Genomic DNA, 24,726 nt, shown 5'->3' on the forward strand with positions numbered 1-24,726 from the left:
GAACACTTTAGCAGACCCCCCTGAGAGGTTCACTGAAAGAACACCGGCTCCGTTTCCTTTGCAAAGGACCTGTGCCCCTCCCTCCTGCTCAGCATAGGGACCGTCTCTAACCAGCACCTACCAGAGGTCACTGGGGGAAGGTCACAATCAATCAATCAATCAATCAGAACATTTGTAGAGCGCGCTACTCACCAGTGAGGGTCTCAAGGCGCTGGAGACGGGGGGAGGAGGGGGGGGGGTCGCTTACTGCTTGAAAAGCCAGGTCTTGAGGTCTTTCCTAAAGGTGAGGTGGTCCTCTGTCAGTCGTAGGTGTGTGGGGAGGGAGTTCCATGTTTTGGCTGCCAGGTAGGAGAACGATCTTCCTCCGGTGGTGGTTCTACGGATCCGTGGGATGGTGGCGAGGGCGAGGCTGGCAGAGCGTAGCTGGCGAGTGGGGGTGTAGAACGAGAGGCGGTTGTTGAGGTACTCTGGGCCATTGTCGTGGAGTGCTTTGTGTGCGTGGGTGAGGAGCCTGAATGTGATCCTCTTGCTGACGGGGAGCCAGTGCAGGCTTCTCAGGTGGGCGGATATGTGGCAGTGGCGGGGGATGTCGAGGCGGAGTCGTGCAGAAGCGTTCTGTATGCGCTGGAGTAGTTTCTGAAGTTTGGCTGTGGTTCCTGCGTATAGGGCGTTTCCGTAGTCCAGTCGGCTGGTGACGAGGGCCTGGGTGACGGTTTTTCTGGTTTCGGTGGGGATCCAACGAAAGATTTTACGGAGCATGCGGAGGGTGTTGAAGCAAGATGATGAGACGGAGTTGACTTGCTTGGTCATAGTGAGGGAGGAGTCCAGGATGAATCCCAGGTTGCATGTGTGGTCCGTGGGTTTTGGTGCGGAGCCCAGCGCTGTGGGCCACCAGGAGTCATCCCAGGCAGATGGGGATTGTCCGAGGATGAGGACCTCCGTTTCGTCTGAGTTCAGTTTCAACCGACTGTGCTCCATCCACTCCGCGACTTCCTTCATTCCTTCCTGGAGGTTGCTTTTGGCGGTGGTTGGGTCTTTGCTGAGGCACACTGGCCTTTGGTGCTGGTGAATACAGGGAGTGTCTGCCGCCCTCTGGGTAGAGAAAGCAGGGTGACCTCGGCGAAGTGGGGCTGCCTTTCCGGTTGCGAGGGAGGAGTTGGGAGCCTGTTTAGAATGTGAGAAGGGCTGGTGCTGCTACAAGTGCAGCAGCTGAGATCAGACGTGTTTGTACCAGCAAGTGACATGACAGCAGCTTCACCCGAAGTACCGAGCCGTCGTGTAATTGCACAGCAGGAAGGGAAAGGGTCATGGTAGATTCCGTGCCCATCCGACCCTTGCCCTTGAAGCTGATCCTACCAACACCTTTCACGGCCTCTGTGACATGCTCTTAAATAGCTATACCAACTCCCTGCTGATCAGCCCGCACACATTTCCACTGCAAAAAAAACTACACTTGTTTTGCCTTTAAAATGTCCGCTTTCTTGTTGTCGGATGCAGACCTTCCTTCCTTCGGTTACAATGGCTTCTAAGTTGTCGATCAAGTGTTTTCCTGAGGTCTTTATAACCGCAGATCTGATGGCAGCCTCAGAGCTGTGCTTTCAAAATCCGAAAATACATTTTTCAACAGTCAAAATGTCACTTATAAATAAGCACAACTGATCGACTTTGACTAGCAGTGCCATCTTTCCAGCATTCAATGCAAAATTCAAAATAGCAAAGGTGAATTCATTTATTTGCCTTCTCTCCCACCCAATAAAATTATGTTTCTATTCTTTCCCTTCTTGCGTCTGTTTTTTTTCTTTCCTTTATTTTCTGTCACCCTCTTTTTCTTTCTGTCCTCTCTCTTTTCTTCCATTCTGCCCTTACTTTCCTGCTGGGTCTTCTTACTTTCTCGTGCTTATTCCCAGTTTCGTGCGAAAGCTGCTGCATGTGTCTTTAGATTTAGAAGCTCTCTGCATCCCCTGTGACTGGTCTCTGGTAGTCTGTGGGTTCCTTTATAGGTGAGCCTGGCGAGTAACGAAGGAAGAATTCCCATAAATAACAAGCATTTGCAATGCAATAGGTCTCGCATTTGTGAGAGTTTGAGCTATTGGCATTGTAAATAAAAAACATTATATAAAGGCTACAGAAAACTGCCAATACTTGCCGATTGTCCACACTATCAAATACCATCTGCTGAGGTAAATGCACTCACGTCCTGATATTATGAACCAGCACCTGCCCTTTCTTCAAACAGATGACACTTGTTGTGCATCAAAACGCAAACTTGGTGAGCAAAAGCTGTGGCAAATTCCTTTTTGAATGTTACATTTGTTGCACGTTGTACATTTTATACAGTAACCCAAACTGCTGTGTGACCAAAAGAAAACAATTTTGAAGTAAATGGACAGCAATAAAAGAAAAGCATAACGTGTTCATTTGCGAATTGCTCTGCCAAATTTCAGAAAGTTAGTGCCCAAGAATGTGTTTTGAATGTAACCTTAAAGAGCTACTGGAGGATTGTAATTAAACAAATAAACTGTAATAACTGCTGTTAGTATATATCTAGTATGGCTACTTCAGGTGTGCTTGACTGGTAAACATGTAGTCTTCTTCAGCAGAACTTGTTTGTACATAACAGGGTTTGAAAAGCATGTTTGTGTGCAAAACAGGTTTTGAGAAGCACTCCTTTGTGCATAACAGGGTTGAGCAGACTACGTACATGAGTTAAACATATCTCCATTCCTTCCAGAAAGCCACATTAAAAGCGTGAAGTGTGCTTCTGCCAACATTACAACACAACACAAAGGAAGTGAGTGGAAACGATTGGGAAATGTCTGTCACACCCAATGCCCTTCAACTGTTCCTCGTCAGAAACGTTAAAGAATATAAGGCGAGTGTCTGCAGCAATGTGGGCAGGGAGAGGATTTGATTAACAAAGCAGGATTTTCTGCCAAATCTGTCCTCAAGTAGTGACACCTCTGTGACGGCTCAGTGCAGCCCAGGGTACCGACGGACAGAGCGGGCCTCACGTCCTGAGCAGTTGCCAGAAGAGGGGAGGCGATCTACCCATACATAAAGGGTCTGACAAACATTACAGTCCAGAATTTGTAGATCTGCTGTGTAAGGTTGTATCTGTTCCATTGTAATCAGTTACTACATAACTTTTTGGAAGTTATTTTGTTGCACTTTTTTCACTTTTTGCGGTAGGTTTAAATTATAGGTCCTGAGGAATGCTCGACACTCTGTAGGTCACAGAAGCAGAAACATGTAGACCAACCCTCACATACTTGATAACAGCAGTTATTTTTTCAAACTGCACGAGCACTGTTTTTAACTCCTAACACCATGAGATATATATTAAAGCAGTTTTCTCATAGTAGTCGGTTTTAATACACTTCACATTTTCTAAGCACTGCACCCATCACTGTATATGATAGTTAGCTCTTCATCTGACGGATTTTAGTGTATCCAGTGGTACCCATTAAACATCCCTGAGCTCCTCCCTCGTAGCGGAGGGGGTTGTAGCCCTCGACTGCACTAGGTTTACAATTGAGAGGAGATCCCAGATGATGAAGCATGTTACCCTTGGGCGAGTGATGGGATTCCGTCCTTTAAATAGGGCTCCTTTGAGAGGTCACGGTTGTGACCATAAACTTTAGTATTTAGGCTCAGAAATAGGACGCTTAGGCACCAGTTGATGTATGAGACCCACAGCTACATTGTTGTATTTTCTAGTTCTATTTGGGGATAATACCTGTGCTGGTCGTTAAGCGGCCCCTGGAACCTCCTACCCCCGGTTTTTTTCTTGTGACACCAACTTAACCTGTACGCGTGGGAGTTATGTGCACATTTAAAGTGCCAACTTAACACCGCAATATTTTATTATTACTTTCATGTTGCAATTTTTTTTATACGCTATCCTTTTGCTACAGTGGAATGTTCCAATTTTTTTAATAATAACTAATTTCCTAGGCAGAGGACGACGATGCCAAGCGCAGCCTTACCTGGAATTTTGAACGAAGGAGGGTTGTCAAGACGCCCCAAGAGTGGCATTGGGAGCAAAGAAAACACAGATTCTGCCACTCACGTAGTAATCTAATATTAACTTTTATTGCTGAGGCAGGAGTCACGCTAGAGGCACCAGCAGTAAAAGATGAGCCAGACCCGTGCATACAGCCGTACACGAAGCCTCTCGTAAGATTTTAAAGAAGCGCTGTGTACAGTAAAGAAGAGCCACGGCCTTTAAATGTTTTTAAATGTAACACATATGAAGCTGTGAATCCTGTAAATCCATCCGAATGCAATAACCAAACCCAAGAATACATTGTGTTTCCTTGTAATTGCCCCCAGCACACAGAAAAGTCATGCTAAAGTGTCTAGACAATAAACAAACAAGCAGCCCTGATTTATCGAGGCACGTAAAAACGTTTGTCTGGCTGCTAACGGTAGGTCTGGGGACAGGCGGTGTTTATTGAAATGTAACTGCCGATCTGCAAGAAACAATAAAGTGGAAACCGCGTCGGGTAAAAAAGCCACAGGCAGGGAATAGTTGGGAGAGGGAGGGAGAACAATGGTGCATAGAGGAAGCACGGGGAAAGGGGAACAAACTGACATATTTAAAAGTTATAGCGCGACCCCCCATAAAGCGGGTGCCACGCCGAGTTGGAAAACAAAGACAGAAGGGAGTGGGAAAGTGTTTGCTATGCCCGCGCCGCCTAAATGTAAGTATGGTTCTCATCTTTTTTTTTTTTTTTTTTTTTTTTTTTTAAGACGTTTATTAAAGTTTCAGTAATACACAGCGTCTTGCACACAACCCGGAGGCTGGCCGCTATTTATCATACGTAAAGTATCTAAACATCAATGCAATGGTAACGGCCATCCTTGCCAAGTCGTAAATCGTGTAAATAACATCTGAATACCCTCGGATAATAATGTTCACAGACCTAGTCCGTCTCATTTTATAATAAACAACCATAACTTGTCTCTATCAGAATCAGGATTGCACCAGTCATTATCAACATCCTACAGGGTTACATTATCCAAGCATTTTCAATCGGGTCCTAAGCACATCATCATATCATGGAGACAGTCCCCTTCACAAGCCACATCACTAGCCTTGCCTGGCACTCCCTGCGCCTCCCCCCGCCTAGTATGGCACATCTCGTAATTGCAACCATGACCCCCCCTCCAGATGTACTCCAAGTTACACAGTATATATCGCAGCGACTTAGATCGTTCCTCATCACACTTATTCCAAAGACATCCCCGCCATGCCCCCAAAACACACAGAAGGCTATCATATAGCAAAGACACTGTAGCACTCCCTCTATGGGTCATCATCAGGATCTAGCAGTTCCTCCGGGGGCTCACATAGGTTCCCTCGATATTCATTCCAATTATTCCATATTCTCGACCATTTCCTAGGGGACCCTCTATGCACATATACTGCCCTTTCCGCCACCATTGCTGAGTCCATATCATTACACCATCGAGTACATGAGGGTTTCACACCAGATCCCCATCTCCTAGCAATGTTACGCTTTGCAATGGCCATACCCAGTGCCGCCCAGAGTTGCAATCCCTTGTTCATATCAGTAGGAGACCAAATGTTTAGTATACAACACTTAGGGTCATTCTGTAGCACAACCCCCGTCGCCTCCGATATCTCAAACAACACTTCCTCCCAATAAGATTGTATTTTGGGGCAATCCCATAAAATATGATAAAAAGTCCCTGGGGATCCACAACCTCTGAGGCAGGTAGGTTCCGGGGTACGCCCCAGTTTATGTAGTAGTGTACGGGAATAATACACCCTATGTAGTATTTTTAATTGTACCAATTTCAGTCGTGAAGGTATGGTGGTCTCCCTGGGCGAGGCCAGTGCATGTAACCAGTCCTCATCAGCTATGTCTCCCAGATCCACCTCCCATCTGCTACGGAGGACTACCGTGGGGTCAGGGAGATTATTGACGAGCTTCCGATACGTAAGGGAGATCGCCTTCTTATCTAAGTGGTCAGTGAGGAGTCTATCCTCCAGGGGGGAGGATGCGGCAAGGGTTGAGTCAGATGGGATGGCTCCCTGCAAGGCGTGTTTGATTTGTGCATATCTATACTGTTCATTTTCCCCCATTCCATACTTCTCTCGCAGGGCTGGGAATGAAATAACCCCCCCCCCTTATCCATAGGTCTCCGATTGTCGATATGCCAATTAGATCCCATTGCCTGAAACCTTTCGAGTTCGACAGCGTGCCAAGTTTGGGGGTATCCCAGAGCGGTGTGGCCAGCGTAAGGACTCCCTCCCATCCTAGAGCTCTCTGTGCAGTATGCCAAATCTTGATTGTGTGAGCCGTAGGGCCCGTGAGTGTGTGCCGGCGTTTGACTGAGTATAGTGCCTTCATAAGTTTGTCTGGGGGGAGAACGGTCCTGTCAAGGGCGTAGGCCGGATCCCGTTGCGGGGCATGCAGCCATTGGTTCACTACCATAAGTTGAGCTGCCCAGTAGTATAGCTTGACGTTCGGCAAGGCAATGCCCCCGTCATACCAACTACGTGACAATTTAGCCTGCGCTATACGGGCCGGTTTACCGTCCCATAAGAGTGCGGCGATCTTAGCATCGATCGACTTCAAATATGTGAGAGGGACCGGAAATGGGGTGTTTTGTAATGCATAGAGGAGTCTTGGGAGTGAGAGCATTTTAAAGAGGGCCGCCCTGCCCAGTAGAGTCAGAGGAAGGGAACGCCAGTGCTTCACATCCGACTTTAGCCTCTGTAGAGGTTTCAGTAGGTTTTCTTCCATAAAGACTGTCTCCTCTGGGGTGATGTATATCCCGAGATATTTAAACCCTCTGGATACCGTTTGCAAGGTGCAGCCATGTGGCAGCATGGGCGTCGAACCGCGTAATACATACAGGAGCGACTTGGCCCAGTTAATGGTATACCCCGAGACGTCGCCATAGGTCTTAAGTATGGCCATTAGCGTAGCTAGGGACGGGGTTGGAGACGTCAAATATAGCAGTACGTCATCCGCATAGAGGGAGATGCGGTCTTCCCAGCCCTCTCCCCACGAGATGCCTCGGATCTGTGGATCCATACGGATTTTCACCGCTAGCGGCTCAAGTATGAGGGCGAATAATAGTGGGGACAGGGGGCAGCCCTGGCGGGTGCCACGACCCAATGTGATCACGCGTGACGTGTGCCCATTCGCAATGATCTGTGCCAAGGGTGCTGTATAAAGGAGTCTAACCCAGCCACAGAAGTTAGGGCCAAAGCCCATCTTCTTGAGCACTGCAAAAAGGAATGGCCACTCCACAAGATCGAACGCCATGGTAGCGTCTAATGAGAGAATTGCGGCATCTTCCCGGAGTAAGGGAATGCGGTGAAGTATTCCGTTTAGTCTCCGCAAATTAAGGGAGGTATTACGCCCAGGCATAAAGCCTGATTGGTCTGGGTGTACCAGAGTTGTGAGGTGAGGTTGTAGACGTAGGGCCAGGAGTTTCGCTAGCACTTTTGCATCCGCGTTCATCAGTGAGATCGGCCGGTATGAGGAAGTCAGGTCAGGTGGCTTACCAGGCTTGTGTATAGTGACAATAGTGGCCAACCTCTGATCCGGCGAGAGGGAGCCCCGTTCCAAGCAGTCAGTGTACATGGGAAGCATATGTTGGGTAAGGGTCGATGACAGTGCCTTATAGAGTTCGATCGGTAGACCGTTGGGTCCCATCGCCTTTCCAGTGTTTAGGGCTGCTAGGGCCGCCCCCAACTCCTCCCCCGTCAGACCATCCTCTAGGGATTGCGCATCTTCCTGTGAGAGTGTGGAGAGGGGAATGTCATGTAGGAATTGCGTGCAGTCGTCTTCTGACACTTCCGCACGTGCTGTATACACTGATTCATAGTAGGAAGCCAGTTCCTCCACTATGTCAGGGGGAGAGGTCGTGCAAGTACCGTCTGAGAGTGTCAATGCGGCTATCCACCTACTCGCCCTTTCCTTTCTTTCAATCCATGCGAGCATTTTCCCAGTCTTATCTCCTAATTCATAGACCCTGTGTAACGTGTCAGTTAACCTTGTCTTTGTCATGTCTTCAGCGTACGATCTGAATTCCTGGGAAGCTAACGTCAGCGTGTGTGCTGTGCCCTCCGTGGGGTCAGAGGCGTGTGCCAACTCCGCGGTCTGGACCGCTGTCTCGAGCGATTCTATGGTTGCCTTCTGTGCCCTTTTATGCCTAGTGATAGTGGAGATGGCTTGCCCCCGGACCACTGTTTTGTATGCCTCCCATAGTACCGACGGTGATTCGACCGAGCCCACATTGTCCTCGAAGTAATTCGTGGTAGCTGTTTTGAGTGCTTTAGCAATGGTATTATTTTTAAGATACCCAGGATAGATCGGATAAATTTGTTGTCGTCTGGTGGGGTGCACTGTGTAGGTGAGTAGCACTGGGGAATGGTCAGAGATCCCCCGCGGTAGATGTTCTATGGATGCAATCTTTTCTGGGGGAACGGCTAGTGTCAGTAAGTAGTCCAGCCGGGAAAGACTACCATGTACCCCCGAAATAAATGTGTAATGTCGATCCCGGGGATGTTCGAGTCTCCATACATCCACCAGTCCCAAGGCATCTAAGAATTCCCGGAACAGGTGGTCTGCTCTGGTAGCCTCACGAGGAGGCTGTCGGTCCACAGCAGCGTCCGGCACCGCATTGAAGTCGCCACCAATAATTAGTTCCCCCTCTGGGAGTCCAAGCAGTAAATTACCCAGGTCTTGGAAGGCTCCTTGATGTAACGCAGGGGGGATGTATACTGTCAGTATATTATATGGCCGTCCCTCCCATTGGCAACTGATCGCTGCAAAGCGTCCCTGGTCGTCAGCCCACGTGTGCTTGATAAGGAGGGGTGCATTTTTGGAAACCAGGATACCAACCCCACGTGAACCCGAGGAGAATTCTGCATGTGTGACCATTTTAAATCCCCAGCGGTTAAGGGCCTGACAGGTTGTTCCCACCAGATGTGTCTCCTGGAGCAATACTATTGTCGGGGCCTTTCTCTTAAGGAATTGGAGGACCAAGCCCCGTTTAATTTTGTGGCCCAGCCCATTGACATTCCAAGAGATGATAGTAAGCGGGGCAGTTACCAGTGGTTATAAGTGCGGGGGAGGCGTTAAAAGGTCTTGGTTAGCCATGACCGCAGGTGCTCTTGTGTGTCAGGAACTTTGGATATAGCATTCGGACCGGGGGCCAGCAACAGTGAGTATGGGAAGCCTTGACTGCAGTGATGAAGAGTGCCTGGCCCTGTGTAGAAACAATACAGAGAGTGTCCTGCGCCAGTGTGCAGAGTCAGCCCATACAGGAATCTGCGACTATTGAGACTTCGTGACCTAACTAACGAACAAACACTGTTTACTAAGTGCCGGGGCGGCAGTGTCCCTGAATAAGAAACTCGGTCAGGGGGCCAATACCAGCTATCGTACCGAGTAGTGCCTAGAGCGGTTACAAAACCCTCTCCCTGTCGAGCTATGTGGCTTATAGAGAACACCAGGCGTACTAGGAAGACCCGCCCATGCTGGCGTGGAGGACCCAGCAGTGTGCACTGGTTCCAGAGTAAGTGTCTTGTGGTCGTGTGTACATATAACCCTAGGAAAAACATGAGACTTATAAGAGAACAATAAAACTTGGCAAACAACCCCCCCCGCCCATCCCCCCTCCCTGCCTCCCTGCTATACGGACATAAAACCGCCCGCTCCCCCAACTTAGCAGAGTGCCTGCTCCCATTTCCCCCCAATGTACTTGCTTGCGGGGTAAGTGTTCCGTGGTACTAGTGACCCCATCAGTCACATTCTGCTCTTCTTGTTCATAGTGCAACGGCAGCCTTTTCACCTCACGTGGTCACCTGTGGAGAAGACTGTGCTAATAAGGAACTTATATATCAGGACATAGTTCGTCGGCTTCCGGTCCCTCCTCCAGCTCCTTGTCATGATTTTCTCCGGCCGTCGCTGGTGGAGTTCCTGCACTCTCGAAGCGTTGATTACGCTGGCCTCTGCCCGTGCGTCCATTCCCCTCCACTCGACGCCAACCATCCAGCCAGTCCCACGCCGCCTCCGGGGTATCAAAAAACCAAGCTTTATGATTATCCACGACCCTAAGTTTCGCCGGGAACAGCATCGAGTAGGGCAATTCCTTTGCTCGTAAGGCCTTTTTTACCTCAATGAAGGTTTTGCGGCGCCGGGCCACTTCGGCCGTATAGTCAGGAAAGAAGGCCAACGTAGAGTTTTGTATTTTGATGGGCGGGGCATTTCGGGCCGCTTGGAGTATGACATCCCTGTCTCGAAAATTAAACAGCCTGGCCAAGACAGGTCTTGGTGCTGCTCCCGGTTTCGGTGTTCCACCTGGGACCCTGTGCGCTCTCTCCACTGAAAAGAAGTTCGACAGACCTTTTGGTCTCAGTTCTGTCTTGATAAGGTCTTCTATGTAAAGGTCCATCGCCCGTTTGCCTTCCGATTCCGGTAGTCCAAGGATTCGGACATTGTTACGCCTAGCCCGCCCCTCCTGATCGTCCAGCTTGTCCTGCAGTTTCTTAGTGACCGCCTCCATCCGTTCCATGGCCAGCTGTATTTCGGAGGTGTCCTCAACCAGGGATTTCGTGACCACTTCAACCTGTGCCACCCTCTCGGTCATCTTGTGTAGGTCCGCCCTCAGTAAGCCGACGTCCGAGGAGATGGCCCCCACTGTAGTCTGGACATTAGTGAGCGTCCTCATTAAGTCTTCGAGTGTCACCTTTTTCCCTCCGTCACCTTCGGGGCTCTTGCCTGCAGACGAGCGTCCTTCCGGGTGTTGCGAGGGGGTCTTCTCGAACGCGAATTTGTCCAGTCTCGACTGAGCAGCGTTGTGTCGCGTTCCTTTTCCCGCCATTCCAGCGGCCTCACGGGGGCCGTCAGGCGTGTCAGCCCCGGCTAGTGTCCTGATAGAGACTTGGCCCTCTGAGGGTCGGGCGTGCAAGTAGGACGGTCCACCGACGAGGCCGGCCCGGTCAGGCGTCAGGGGTAGGCTCTGGCTCAGTGGGTGGGATCCCCTTATTCCAAGGTCGGCCAAGGTAGTGAACGGCGACAAAACGGGGCGTGACGAGGTTCGGACAGATGGGAACCCCAATGCAGAGCGCCTCGTGACGTGCAGGCCTCTACGCCACAGCGTTCTCACCGACACCACGGGCAATCAAAGTCTCTGGGGGATGAGGGTGCACACAATGGTAAGTCCCCGCTCTGCATGCAGTGGGATATCCTCTCGGGATCAATGCACTCCCTCAGAGCTGCGTCAGGAGCATAGAACGGGTAGGTGCCCTTGTTATAAAGCCTGCACGTCGGTGGCCCCAGGCACGAATCCGGCAGGTCGCCAGCTCACCAGCGCGGTCCCGGGCCCAGCAGCAGTGCAGGCGAGGTCGGCGCCGCAGGAGGGACGGCACGCCGGGCAGCAAATGGTCGGGTTCGCCCCGTCACAGTGTCAGTGGATTTCCCACCTCCTGCCGGTAGTGTAGACGGCGGCAGGGGTGGCGAGGGGAGGATCAGGTGTAGGCTCCAAGCCAGAGCGGCAGCCTCACTCGCCGTCACCGGTGTGGATGTTTCCCCGGCCTCAGGATGTTCTCCACCGGCCCCCTCAATCACAACCAAGTCCAGGGCAGGGGGGGGGCGACCCACCTCAGAGGCGCGCCGCCACCGGTGTCCACGTCCGCCGTCCGATGCAGGATGGTTCCTCCGGGCGACGGTCGGAGTCCCGAAGCGGGAACTTCCGGTCCGGTCCCCTGGCGTCCGTTCACTTCCGGCTGGATAGGGCTCTCAGGACAGGCCGGTGCAGCCACGATGCAAGCAGGCCGCAGGCAGGCACTTCACCGCGGGGCAGATGCCGGTGTCGGATTAACACCGGGGTTTCTGCGGGGGACGCCGCTTGGAGTCCCTTCTTGAAAGCAATCGCCTGAGCAGCAAAGGCCACCTGCTTGAAATCCTTTTGTGGCAAGAAGGGTTTGATCATTCTGAGTGTCCTCATCAGGTGGTTTGCTCCCTTACAAATGTTGCTGATATGAGTCTTCATACTCAGGTGCTTGTCCACTGTGGCTCAAGGCGATTTGGCTGAATCTATGATGATCGGAGTGCAGTTGAGAGTCGGGGGGAGGCGAGGTAACCAGAGGTCTATCTTGGGGGTGTGGTTCGGTGGGGAGATGAGCAAGAATTCCATTTTGGAAGTGTTAAGCAGGAGATGATTCTCTGTTAACCAATTTTGGTTCGACGTGAGGATAGAATTTAGGGAGATGATGTTGTCCGGGGATGACATTTTCAGATAGAGTTGTGTGTCATCTGCATACATGAGGAAGAGAATATTCATAGAGTTAAGTAGGTTAGTAAGAGGTTCCAAGAAAAGATTGAAGAGGATAGGAGAAAGGACGGATCTTTGGGGGACCCCCATGAGTACTGGGGAGGGCTGAGAGAGAGAGTGATTTGACTTGAATCTTTGGGATCTGTGGAGAAAGAAGGATGAGAACCAGCGGAGCACCAGATCCAAGAATCCCATTCTGTTTTGTAGAATGGATAGGAGAATGTCATGAGAGATCGTATCGAATGCAGAGGAGAGGTCAAGGAGGATCAAGAGGCAGGATTCGTTTTTGTCAAGCATTTTCAGGATGTCATCGAAAATGTGTATGAGGGCCGATTCAGTGCTGTGACCTCTTCTGAAACCAGATTGATGATGGTCTAAGAGTTGGTAATTCTCAATGTGAGCACAGAGCTGGGATTGGACACATTTTTCGAGAAGTTTTGCTAGGGTGGAGATGTTGGAGATGGGACAGAAGTTATTGAGATCTGATTTGTCAGCATTGAGTTTTTTTTTTTAGAATAGGTGGGTTAGAATAGGTGAAACCTGAGCTGCTTTTAGGCAATCGGGGATCAAGACTTGAGATAAGGAGGCATTTACAATCTTGATCCAGGTGGGGAAGAGAGCGCTCTTGATCTCTTTGAAGATGGCCGGAGGCAGCAAGTCCCCAAAGTGGTTAGACGGGTTGACAGTCTTTAGAATATTTTCAAAGTCTTTTTAACTAAAAAGCGTCAGCGACGGTCGGGCTACACTTTTCACGCAGGTCAGGAAGCAAGGCAGCCAAGGAAGGGGGCAAAAGGGCCTTCTTAGAGGCGACGTTGATGGAGATGAGTCGAGATATCTCTGTGAAGAAAGTGTCAAATTCCTCGCAGGAGGGTGGATTGCCATTCGAATCAGAGAGGATTGGCGCGGTAACAGATTGCTATTTGACCAGTTCGAAGAGTTTCTTGGGGCGATTTGCCGCTTGATCTAGTTGTAGTCTGAAGTAGTCAACCTTAGCTTTCTTGATCTGTTTGTTGTATAGGTCTCGGACAACTCTCAGAAGTTTTAGTTGATCCAAAGAAGGATTGGAACGCCAGGATCTTTCAGCTGCTCTAAGATTGCGACGTTCGGAATTTAAGTTTTTGTTGTACCATGGTTTGGAAGTTTTTGATGAGGTATTTTTAAGCTTGAGTGAAGCAATATCGTCCATGATCTTGGTAATGCTCGAATTATAGTGGTCCGTGAGAGACTGAACCTCAAACAAGTCAGCTTGGGAGGAAAAGACTAATTTACATTGAGCAGCTAGTTTGTCATGGTTTATTGCTCTGAGATCTCTTTTCAAAATCTTTGATTTAAGCAGTTGAGCCTTCTTCAATATCATGTCCCTGTTAATATAGAATAGGATGCTGTGATGGTCAGACCAATCACAAAGAGTTATGGATTCTAAGGAGATGGTCTGTTCCTTGGAGATGATGAGATCAAGGATTTCCCCTTTCGTGTGGGTAGGTTGATCACAGTGCTGTGGCAGATCATGATCATTTAGAAAAGATTTAAGGCAGGAAACCGCTGGGTCATTGTGTTTGGACCAGTGCAGGTTGAAGTCCCCTAGAAAGATTTGTGATACTGCAGAGTCAACATTGCTAGAGATGATATCCATTAAGTGCTCAATGAAAGGGAGATTATCTCCCGGTGGATAAAAAAATGTGTGAAGTTTACAGATGGTAGGTTCTTATTAAAGATGCTGAGACAAAGATATTTGCAGGAGGAGGGATGAGAGGACTGCACCTGAGAGATCGAGAGAGTATTCCTATAAATACAAGCAAGACCACCACCCAATTTCAGATTTCTGTCAAGCCTGACTATATCGTGATTGGGAGGTACTAGGAGGTCTAAAATAGCCAAGTTTCGGTGAGGAGGATAATATCTAAATCGTTATGTTGGATGAGGTCAAAGATATCAGAGGCGTGTTTACTGGCTGATCTGCAATTTAGTAATACACACTTGATGCGAGGCGGATTCGAGGGTGAAGATGTCTGGCTGATGTTCACCCTAGTGAGGTTGTCACGAATGCTGCATCTCAGATTGCACGAAGGGACTCTGTTTGGGTTGGGAAGGATGGAGTGTATTTGCCTCGGACGGCTCACGATAGCGTTGGACCAAGGGGAGCAGGAGAAGAGATGGTCTTGAGGATCAGGAGCTGCAAGGCCAGGCTTAAGGTATCCGGGGCAGGGTGGCGAGTTTGGAGAGGGAGTAAGTTTCGAGATGGTGGGGGCTAAAAACTGTCCTTTGTGGTCGCTAAGTCCTGTAGAGACTCTGGGCCAATTATTACTACTGAACATAGTGAGAAGATCCTTCGAGAGGGTCTTCACGTCATGCAACTCAGCCAAGAGATTTAACAATTTTAGAGATATATCATCAAGGCGTGCCGCCAAAAAGGAGTAATGGTCAGAGGAGATGGGGAGTGCAGCAGAGACTGAAGGTGATAGCGGGTCAGGGAGAAGAACTGTGGGGTCCACTATGGTGGGGGGGCTCATAGTTGGGTGGTTGGACAGAGAGCACTAGCGGACAATTCAAAAGTGAGGTATGAACCATCGCTGATGCGGGGAGGTCGTTAATCCGAGGGTTGGTTTGAAAAGAATACAAAGGCGAACGTTGCCCTGAGACCGGCCTGGTTGGGGGCAAATTAAGAGGGGAGTAGGGAAGGGAATCAACGGTTAATCGCTGAGATAGAATGGTTTGAGGAATCAACCCATCACGAGGGTCACCCAGTGTTGGGCTGACAATCAACGGGTCGAGTGAGACCACAAGATCATCAGATAACTGAGGTGATGATCTAGAGGGTTGATGACGACCAACCGAGGGCGAGGAGAGTCTGAAATTGCCAGAGGGGAAGGGATTCAGGGAGGTAGAGGGACTAACAATTGAGAGAGGGGGGGAACTAGCTAATCCCAGAGGAGAAGTGGTGGCTGTATAGGGGTCAGTGGAGTTGCTGTGTACCAGTTTCTTAAGGGAGGGGTAGATCGAGGACCACTTACCAAGGTTGACATTGGAGGCTTGTATTAGAATGATCCCATTATTGTAGAGGGTGATAGTGGTGGTGGCTGCGAGGAAGGGCGAGGGAGACGTTGTCAACTTGAGACCATGAGGAGTTTTTTTAGAACCAGATATTCGAAACTTAGAGTAGAGCACTTTGCACGTTGGGAAAGCATGGCAACATATGGGTGTCAATAGCCTAGGCCAATTGTACAACAGTCAGGGGTTTCGCCCATTTTCCACATTAAAATAGTAGATTCGGCTCCCGCAGAATTCTCTTTCAAAATCTGCAAGCAAAGCTTTGAGTGGGACGGGTCTCACCAGGTCTGAGCACCTGCAGTTTTTTTTAAGGGGGCCTTGAAACGGGTCTCTATCGGGCTCTGTTTTGTGCCCCGGCACAAGCGGTCTGTTTTTTCCATGACTGCAGTGACAGCAGGCACATTGATGTGCACATACTCAAACTGCTCACTTCTCACTAGTGGAGAAGCTACAGCATGACGTCATGCTAGGTGAGCATTGTAGGGGAAGGGAAATCCTTTAAAGAGAGTCATTTTCTCTCTGGATTTCCCTTCCCTGTTTGACTCTCAAGAGCAGCAACATTGTCGTGGTGTCACCAGGGCTTTAAGTGAAAGCTTTTTCAATATTACTTAAAAGCCATAGTTACTGCTTATTTATGTTATGCAACTAACAACCATTGACAAAGCCAATAATTCTGAATTGTTGTAGGTATGATGTTACTTCTTGTATTATATATTTGGATGCAATGACAAACAGCAAAATACAAGTCGGGTGGCACACTATGCTAAGCGCAGATTTTTAGCCTTTGTGTTTTTAAGCCACGCCCTTAATTGCATTGACAACGCCCCTTTGAGAGACCCCACAGTTTTTTAATCCCACTTAAAGCCCTGTCTGCAAGTAAGGATTACTTTCTACACGGACAGAAACTGCTAGATATACCGTATTCTTCTGAAGTATTGTCGCCTATATATGGGAATCCTGGTGAATCATCACACTTGTAGGAGCGTAATAGTTAGTAGTTGTGTTTGTTTTGTCATTGACAGCGTTGACACGGGCTATGGATGGTGCAAACTGACGTGGCCTCCGAACGAAGGCACGGGCATTTTTTTACAAAATAAGCACTGCAAATCGCTCGCGAGCATCCTCCTCACATGAACCCGAAACAGGCCCTATCCTGCACCACTCCTTTCCTCTTGGACCCTGTAGAGCGCTCTCAAATACATCAATCTTCGCTGGCATACAACACAGGTACAGCAAAGTCAGCAACATTTACTATTTGTGGAGGCAAGCATTCCCGACCGCAACCAACCCCTTGAATGAGTTGAATCACTCAAGCTTGCAAATATGTTTTCAGTACAGAAGCATTACCGGTGTGTTTGATTTTCAAACTGCGAGGCAAACACCAACAAGTATCCACCATCGAAGTCTACGCTGATACTCCTGAGTATGTATTTAAAGCGGCACGTTTTAGCACCGGTTGTAATAAAAGAACAGTTTCTAAATCTGACCCTTCAAATTGCAATAAACATCCTAAACTGGACGTGCGCCTCACGCTACATAGTAACATCCCTCCCCAATTAGACAGGATGCTCCTGAATGCGGGTCTCACCTCGCGAGAGATGTAGGGATGGTAAAAATCCAGCTTCTCCTACTTTGTTTCCGTCTCGAAACGGCACACATACAAATTGCTCAACTCCTCCCATAAGGGTCAGCTCGGCTCAGAGCGCTGATTTTTACTGACTGAAAGGCCCAGAGACTGGCGCTTGGAGGCAGAAAGGTCCTAAAAATCGTTCGATTGGTTGGAAAAATGACACGTTAGTCAAACAACGTCCTTCCTAACCCGGAAGAAACTCCCCGATTGGCCCGGGAAAGACAGCCCCACAAACGATTGGTCAGTCGGACGCGAGCCGCAACTCCAGGCAGAGAGTGTAGGTTTTTACGTACTCACTTGTCTGTCTGCTGCTTTTTGTTGTGCCATGAACCACAGGACACACCAACACACAGAACAGGTGGGATGTTGTATTTGAGCGTCGAGACTCAGACTCGTCTGAGCTTCTCGCTCTCATAGCGACAAAGATTTCTGTTTGCTCAAGTGTGACAATTTTCGTGTTTTCAGTTTGCTATTTTTATAGCTATATATAGCGAGAACTCGACCCGATTGTATTGGAGCGCTTTACAAGAGTACCGGTTGCGTTACACATTCATATTTTTTTATGGTTTGTACGGAGAGATGTAGTGATTTTCCCAGAATTACAGGATGTCGACGCGACCTCGAGGCTCGAACCTTGGTTTTCCAGCTACAAAATTGGCAGTCTAGCCTTCAGACCACATCCTCATCCACATCATCTCGTTATGTGTGAAATGACAGGGACAGACAGCACAGGAGACAGAGAAAGAAGTGGCAAAGGTTGAGTGGGCAAAGTGATAGTGAGAAAGCCCAGTGATACATGGGGGCAATAGTGGCATTGGGCAAAGAAGTCGCTGGCATGAAGTACAAGGACGGAAGCATAGGAAGGACACAGAATGGGGTTGGAAGGAAGGGTCGTATAAAGGATGGAGAACGAGAACATTGAGGCAGTTGAGATGAGCAGGGGCCGTGCATAAGTTCTAAATGATGCGACATTGTGGGCTGAGGAACCTGGAGGCCCGGGTCCGGCTGTGCAGGTGGGCAAAATGGGGCAGAGCAAGGTGAGGATTCCCTGCAGAACTAGAATAGCAGTGATAACTATGATCTGATGCTCATGTAAAGCGCTCTGATACCTCCGGGTCTAGCCAGCGCTATATAAAACTTTTTAAAATAAAATAAATAAATAAAGCTGCCAAGGTATCAGATTGCTATGTGTGACATTTTCATAATTTCAGTGTAATCATGAGTGACATTTCAACGACTATAAGTGCCACTTTCTTGCGACCAAAATCAAGCAATGAATTCGAAGGAAACATATAAATATCAGAATTACACCCATTTGAGCAATGAGAAACCCTAAGAATATCTTAACCCCTTCAGCGCTCATGACAAAGCCAGCTCGTCATGGGCGTTACCTGCGCTACGCGCATGACGAGCTGGCTTTGTCACGTAACGCGGGTTTTTCGAATTTTCAGCGCGCAGCGGGAAAACCGCTAGCGCGCATGTGGTTAAAACTGCTGCAAACCACCTGAAATGGAAGGGCACTAACCGGAGACAGATTGTGCTAATGGACTGCCTTCCTCCTACCGCTTCTCCCGCACTCTTGCAAGCAAAATCTAGCAAAGCAGTTTAGTGAAAAAGAAGTATATCAGAAGTTACACCCATTTGAGCTACGAGAAACTCTACGAAGATCTTGAAACTGCTGCAAAGCACCTGATCTTTGCAGTATCCATTTTAACCTTCTGTGCTAATTTATGGTGAGTCAAAACTGCTACTAGGCAAATCTCTGATCTCTCTCCAGCAAGAACAATAATAATCAGTCAACTTTGATGTGCTTCTGGGGGATGGTCACTATTGGTGCGGGAGAAGTGCCATCATTTGCGGACCTTAAGATGCCTTGACTGTGCAGCTCCTGGAGGAGGTGAGGTGTGCTTGCGATTACCTTGCTGTTTGCGGGGTACCTCGGGACACGACTACCTGCTGACACCTGCATTGGGTCCCCTCCCCATGGGCTATTCCTGCTGTCTCGTGTGGGCCCAGCTGAACGCCCTCTTGGAATCCTGGGCTGACAAGACTTCATATTGGCCTCCCTCCTCAGCTGCATCTGGCCGGTGTTGTTGGCGTAGGGTGGAATATGCGGGGGGTGCGGACACGTTGAACGTGACATTGTGGGGCTGAGGAGAGCTTGTGCTGAGACACGTGGTGCTGGATACCTCAAGTTGTGATAAACACAGGGAGTGGCTCGGCGGTGGAGGAGGCGTGTGCTGGCCCGGAGAGTTGATCGAGGTCGCGGGATCTGCTCTGACCGTGCTTCGGTCACATATTACCTGGTCATTTCGACATGGGTAAACAGGATGCCAAACAGCCGAAGCTCACTTTTGACAAACGTTCCACGCGGCAAACTGAGCCGACTTCGGATGCACAAACAGAAGAGTAACAGGAGAATCATGCGGAAGATCAAGGTGAAGATTTGCACACCCTCATGCTAGAAATGCGCTCAAGCCTGAGAAACATCGATTCCAAGCTAGACACCCTGACTGCGCAGCGGGACTCGGTCAAGGCCCATGTAACTGTCCCTGAAACTCGCCTAGATGTCCTAGAAAACCAACAAATCAAATTCCACGACTTTTAAGTGGAGACCAAAGAACAGTTATTGCATATGGATAAACTCCTAGGGGTCATCCTGTGCCAAGAACGATGATTTGGAGGTGAGGTCACGTAGGAACAACTTACGTATTACTGGCATTCCGGAGACCACCACCATTCACAAAATGGAAACCTTTGTGACGGACCTACTGCATGAGCTATTCGACCCCCATCTGTCCCCTGTCTTCGTGGTGGAAAGAGCGCACAGACCCTTAGGCCAGAAACCTCCAGTGGGGGCACCGCCTAGAACGATATTGGCCAAATTGCTGAACTATCAAGACCAGGATAATATACTGAGAATGGCGAGGGAAAAAGGCCAAGTGTCCTATCAAGGTAACAACATATCGTTCTACCTGGATTTTACCCCGGCTGTACAAGCGGCGAGGCGCGAGTTTCTACAGGCCAAGCGGATACTTCTACAGGCGCAAATCCCTTACTCCTTGCTCTACCCAGCCAAGCTGAAAGTTTCATATGATGGTACCGCGCATTACTTCACAGATGGAAAATACGCCTTGAAGTTTGCCAAGCACGTTGGGGGGAAGAAAAGCAAGGATCCTCGTGGAGCAGCAGCATTGGTGACTGGCCAATTTAGTGATAATGACTAATCTGGGAAATTGCTGCCTTCTGAACTGAGTGCCTTCTTTGCCACGTTGAGGAGCCACATGGTAATTAATATATATGTGACTGTGGGTTTTTGCATCATATGTTGTCCAGCTATTTGCTTTGCCTAGGGATGTCAGGGAGGGTTTGTAATGTACACCAAAGTATTCCCAGCCACCCAGTTAGCTCAGGGGTGATTGCTGATGCCACTGCGCCCCCATGGGAAGTTTCCCTTTCATATTAAGAGGACTATTGTGTTTTAGTTTGTTATGGGGGATATTCTGCGACCTGATTAGGGGGTTGGAGTGGGTGGTCGGTGGGAGGTGGGGATTGTTTGTTTGTTTTGTGCCAGTACGATTACTAGATGTTGGTCAGTGTACACAACCTATGTTCTGACATTTATGCACACTGGATGCCTAATCCACGTTGAAGGGCATGTTGTGGATACGCACATGCAGCAACACTAAATTTGCCTACGTGGAACATTAGAGGGTTAAATGATGGTACGAAGTCCAGGCTTGTACATACTTATTTATCCAGACATAACATAGACGTCTGTTTATTGCAGGAGACACATATAAACATCGCACCGTCGCAGAGATTATGACATCGCAGATGGGGACACATGTACTCATCTAATCACTCTAAATATTCCCGTGGGGTAGCTGTGCTGGTTAAATGGGGGGTAGATTGGCGCGAGGGAGAAGTACACAGAGACCCTGAGGGGAGGTTTGTCATCATCTGTGGAGTGTTGGGAGGAGTTTCCCTGGTGGTTGCGGCAGTATATGGCCTGAATGTCGATTCCCCAGATTTCTTTCAAGATATTTGGTCCAGAATCAAGGCGACAGGATATGACACCATACTGTGGGGTGGGGATTTTAATGCGATATTAGATGATGCCATGGACAGGAAAGGGGTGGCTCGCTCCTTACACCCGGCTGCAAGTGCTACTCTGCAGTCTATAGTTACAGATGGGAACCTAGTAGATAAATGGCGCAGCAGACATCACCTGGTGAGGGAGGGTACATGTATATCTGACCACCATAGTGCGTGGCCACGCCTGGACTTCTGGTTAGTCTCTACTCGAGCAGCCCTGTGGCAGAGGGCTCGCTCGTGGGTGGCACTTGACATTTAATTTTAAGACTTGCCTGCTTCCTCTGCTGACTACAAGCAGCCCAGCTTCTTCTTAGTTCCCGCTGACTACGAGCGGTGAACGCTACTTTTTTTTTTTTTTTAAAACCCCTCCCAACCCGCCCTGCTGACTCCGCCCACCCTCGTCATCAGCCTATTTAGGCCCCGCCCCCTTTTTCCCAGTGTACTCGAGCAGCCCTGTGGCAGAGGGCTCGCTCGTGGGTGGCACTTGACATTTAATTTTAAGACTTGCCTGCTTCCTCTGCTGACTACAAGCAGCCCAGCTTCTTCTTAGTTCCCGCTGACTACGAGCGGTGAACGCTACTTTTTTTTTTTAAAACCCCTCCCAACCTGCCCTGCTGACTCCGCCCACCCTCGTCATCAGCCTTTTTAGGCTCCGCCCCCTTTTTTCCAGTGTACTCGAGCAGCCCTGTGGCAGAGGGCTCGCTCGTGGGTGGCACTTGACATTTAATTTTAAGACTTGCCTGCTTCCTCTGCTGACTACAAGCAGCCCAGCTTCTTCTTAGTTCCCGCTGACTACGAGCGGTGAACGCTACTTTTTTTTTTTTTTAAACCCCTCCCAACCCGCCCTGCTGACTCCGCCCACCCTCGTCATCAACCTATTTAAACGTCCCCCATGCGTCAGCGCAGCGGACGAGCGCAGCGGGCGCGACGGAGGCGCGCCGGAGTTAAGCCCGTCTGCGCTCGTCCGCGGCCGACCGGGGCTAGGGGCACGAGATGCTGCCGGTCTTATCACGTATTCACCTTCCCAGCTATGTCAGCACTGGGCCCCTGGTTCTATTGACCTCTCCACTTCGGCCTATCTTCAATGTCTTGGCCTATACATCCCCCCACCTCACTCCCCCCCCGGGACTGTATCACACCTAGCTTCACTACCTCTCACATCCTCTTCTATTCCCCTCCCACCCCCTGGCCCTCCTGTTCCTCTGTTTAACACTTCGGCTGCCCTCCTGAACACTAGGTCTGCAGTCAACCATCAATACGACCTATTCAACTACCTCGACTCCCATGAACCAGATCTCTTATTTTTAACTGAGACCTGGTTCAAGACCGACTCCCTGCCCAACGTGCTTGCCGCCTTACCATCACCATTTTCCGCCATTCGAGCGGATCGCCCAGAAGGCAAGCGGGGTGGAGGAGTGGCCCTAATAGCTCGTACTGACCTCAATTTTCAAGTTCTCCCATCCCCCCCTATCCCTGATGTGGACCACCTGGTGGCTCGCTCTACCTCCCACCTGGCCCCCCTCACTTTTGTCCTAATCTATCGTCCCCCCCAACCCACCCCTTCATTTCTTCCCAATATCCAGACCCTCCTGGCTACCTTGGTAATCAATAACTCCTCGGTATTGGTCCTAGGGGACCTCAACTTCTGGCCTAATGACCCTGCCGAAAGTCCCCAATCAAAGGAGTTTACCAGTCTTATGAACAGTCTAAACTTCCTGCCTCTGATTCATAGCCCCACCCACATACATGGTCACTCACTTGACCAAATCTGGTCACTGAACGTTCCATCTACACCCCCCACTATATCTCCATGCTCATGGTCGGACCATTCTATTATCACGTTTTGCCTTGCCCTGGCACCCACGGTCAAACCTCCGCTTCCCAAAAACATCTGGGTTCAGAAATGGGGCAAAACAGACATGCATTCTCTCTGCTCAGCCCTGGCCAAAACCAACCCTGATCTATCTGGCCTCTCAGCTACTTCTCAGCTGGCCGCTATTAACCACTGGCTTACTGCGGCGGGCGACGAATTCGCTCCCTTAAGGCGGCTTACAGTCAAACGGGCCCACGCAGCCAATCGCTGGTTTACACAGGACCTTAAGGTAATGAAACCAGCTGCAAGAAGGGCCGAGCGAGTCTGGAGAAACACTTACAATCCCGCACAAAAGGCAACCTATTTGTCTGTCTTACAAACCTACAAAAAGGGCATCCTCGAAGCAAAAACCGAATATTATACCAACAGGATAATGACAGCCGAGTCCCAATCAAAGGAAATTTTCTCCACCGTCCGCGAACTAGCATCATCCAGTAGAGCCACGGTCACCATCCCCCCTTCCCAGCTCCTCTGTGACTCGCTTAATGAGTTCTTTATAGATAAAGTGGTCAAAATCAAACTCAACATCCCCTTGCCCTCCCCCACTTTCGTCACCCCGTCCCCACCCATCACTACCGTCAAGCTAACCAACTTCCCATTATTAACTAATGACACTCTCCTCCCTCTTCTTCATCGGGTCAAATCTGGCTCCCCCCTGGATTTCGCTCCTGCTCGTATTCTCAAAGAAATTTACTCAATATGTCCTACACCTCCCCTGACCCTTCTTAATGACTCACTCACACTCGGTTCTGTCCCCAGCCCACACAAATCTGCGATTGTTATACCAATCCTAAAAAAAACGGACGCCGACTCATCTTCCCCCTCCAGTTACCGTCCCATTTCACTTCTACCTTACCTTGCAAAAGTCCTCGAAACCCATATCACCACTACCTTAACCACCCATATCGAGGCAAATCATTGCCTCTCCCCCTGTCAAGCTGGCTTTCGCCCCATGCACTCTACAGAGAAAGTGGTCATCTCAGTAATGGACAAATTGCGCGAAGGCATTGACACCAACCTTCCGCAAGCCCTGATACTCTTAGACCTGTCCGCCGCTTTTGACACGGTGGACCATTCCATCCTTCTCCACCGTGTCAGGGCGGCGGGCATAGAAGGCTTGGCCTTTTCATGGCTTGAGTCTTTTCTCGCTGGGAGAACTCAAGCGGTCCGTTTGGCTGGATACGCTGCGGCCTCCCGCAAGGTAGAGTGCGGGGTCCCTCAGGGCTCATCACTCTCCCCCCTTTTGTTTAACCTTTACATTTTCCCCCTCATTTTTATGTTACAGCAGCTGGAGGTCACCGTGTTTAATTACGCGGATGACCTCCAGCTAATCTTCAATCTATCCCACTCATCTTCGTCTGCTCTGAACGTCCAGACAGTAATGACGTTCATTCATGATTGGATGAACTGCAACCACCTCAAACTCAACCCGGACAAGACCGAGCTGGTTCTGACCGGAGGTGGTTGCAGTCCATGGTCCCCTTCCTTTTGGCCCCCTTCCCTTGGTGTTCCCCCACTCCCTGTGCCCAAAGTAAAAACCCTGGGGATTCTCCTCAACTCTCAACTCACCGTCCATTCACAAGTTAGTTCCGTGGTTTCCTCTTGTTTTTTCTCCCTTAGAATTATTAGGAAAGTTTCCCGTTTTTTTTCTTCCTCTGCCTTAAAAGTAATCGTATTGGCCATGGTATTGTCTCGTATAGACTACGGCAACATAATCTATAATGGGGCCCCTGCCTACGCGATCCGTCGTTTG

The 24,726-nt window shown here is 49.4% G+C and overlaps 1 protein-coding gene across 1 annotated transcript in view; it reads right to left on the reverse strand.

The window, feature by feature from the left end:
• SLC36A4 (solute carrier family 36 member 4) overlaps nt 1-17,148 on the reverse strand; it is a 911,610-nt gene extending 894,462 nt beyond the window's left edge. Inside the window, exon 1 of the mRNA XM_078656956.1 lies at nt 16,961-17,148. The gene's annotated coding sequence lies outside the window, so the exon portion shown is untranslated. The remainder of the gene's footprint in view (nt 1-16,960) is intronic.
• Between the last annotated feature and the right edge of the window lie 7,578 nt (nt 17,149-24,726).

This window comes from Lissotriton helveticus, chromosome 8 (genome assembly GCF_964261635.1).
Source record: "Lissotriton helveticus chromosome 8, aLisHel1.1, whole genome shotgun sequence".
Lineage (NCBI taxonomy): Eukaryota > Metazoa > Chordata > Amphibia > Caudata > Salamandridae > Lissotriton > Lissotriton helveticus.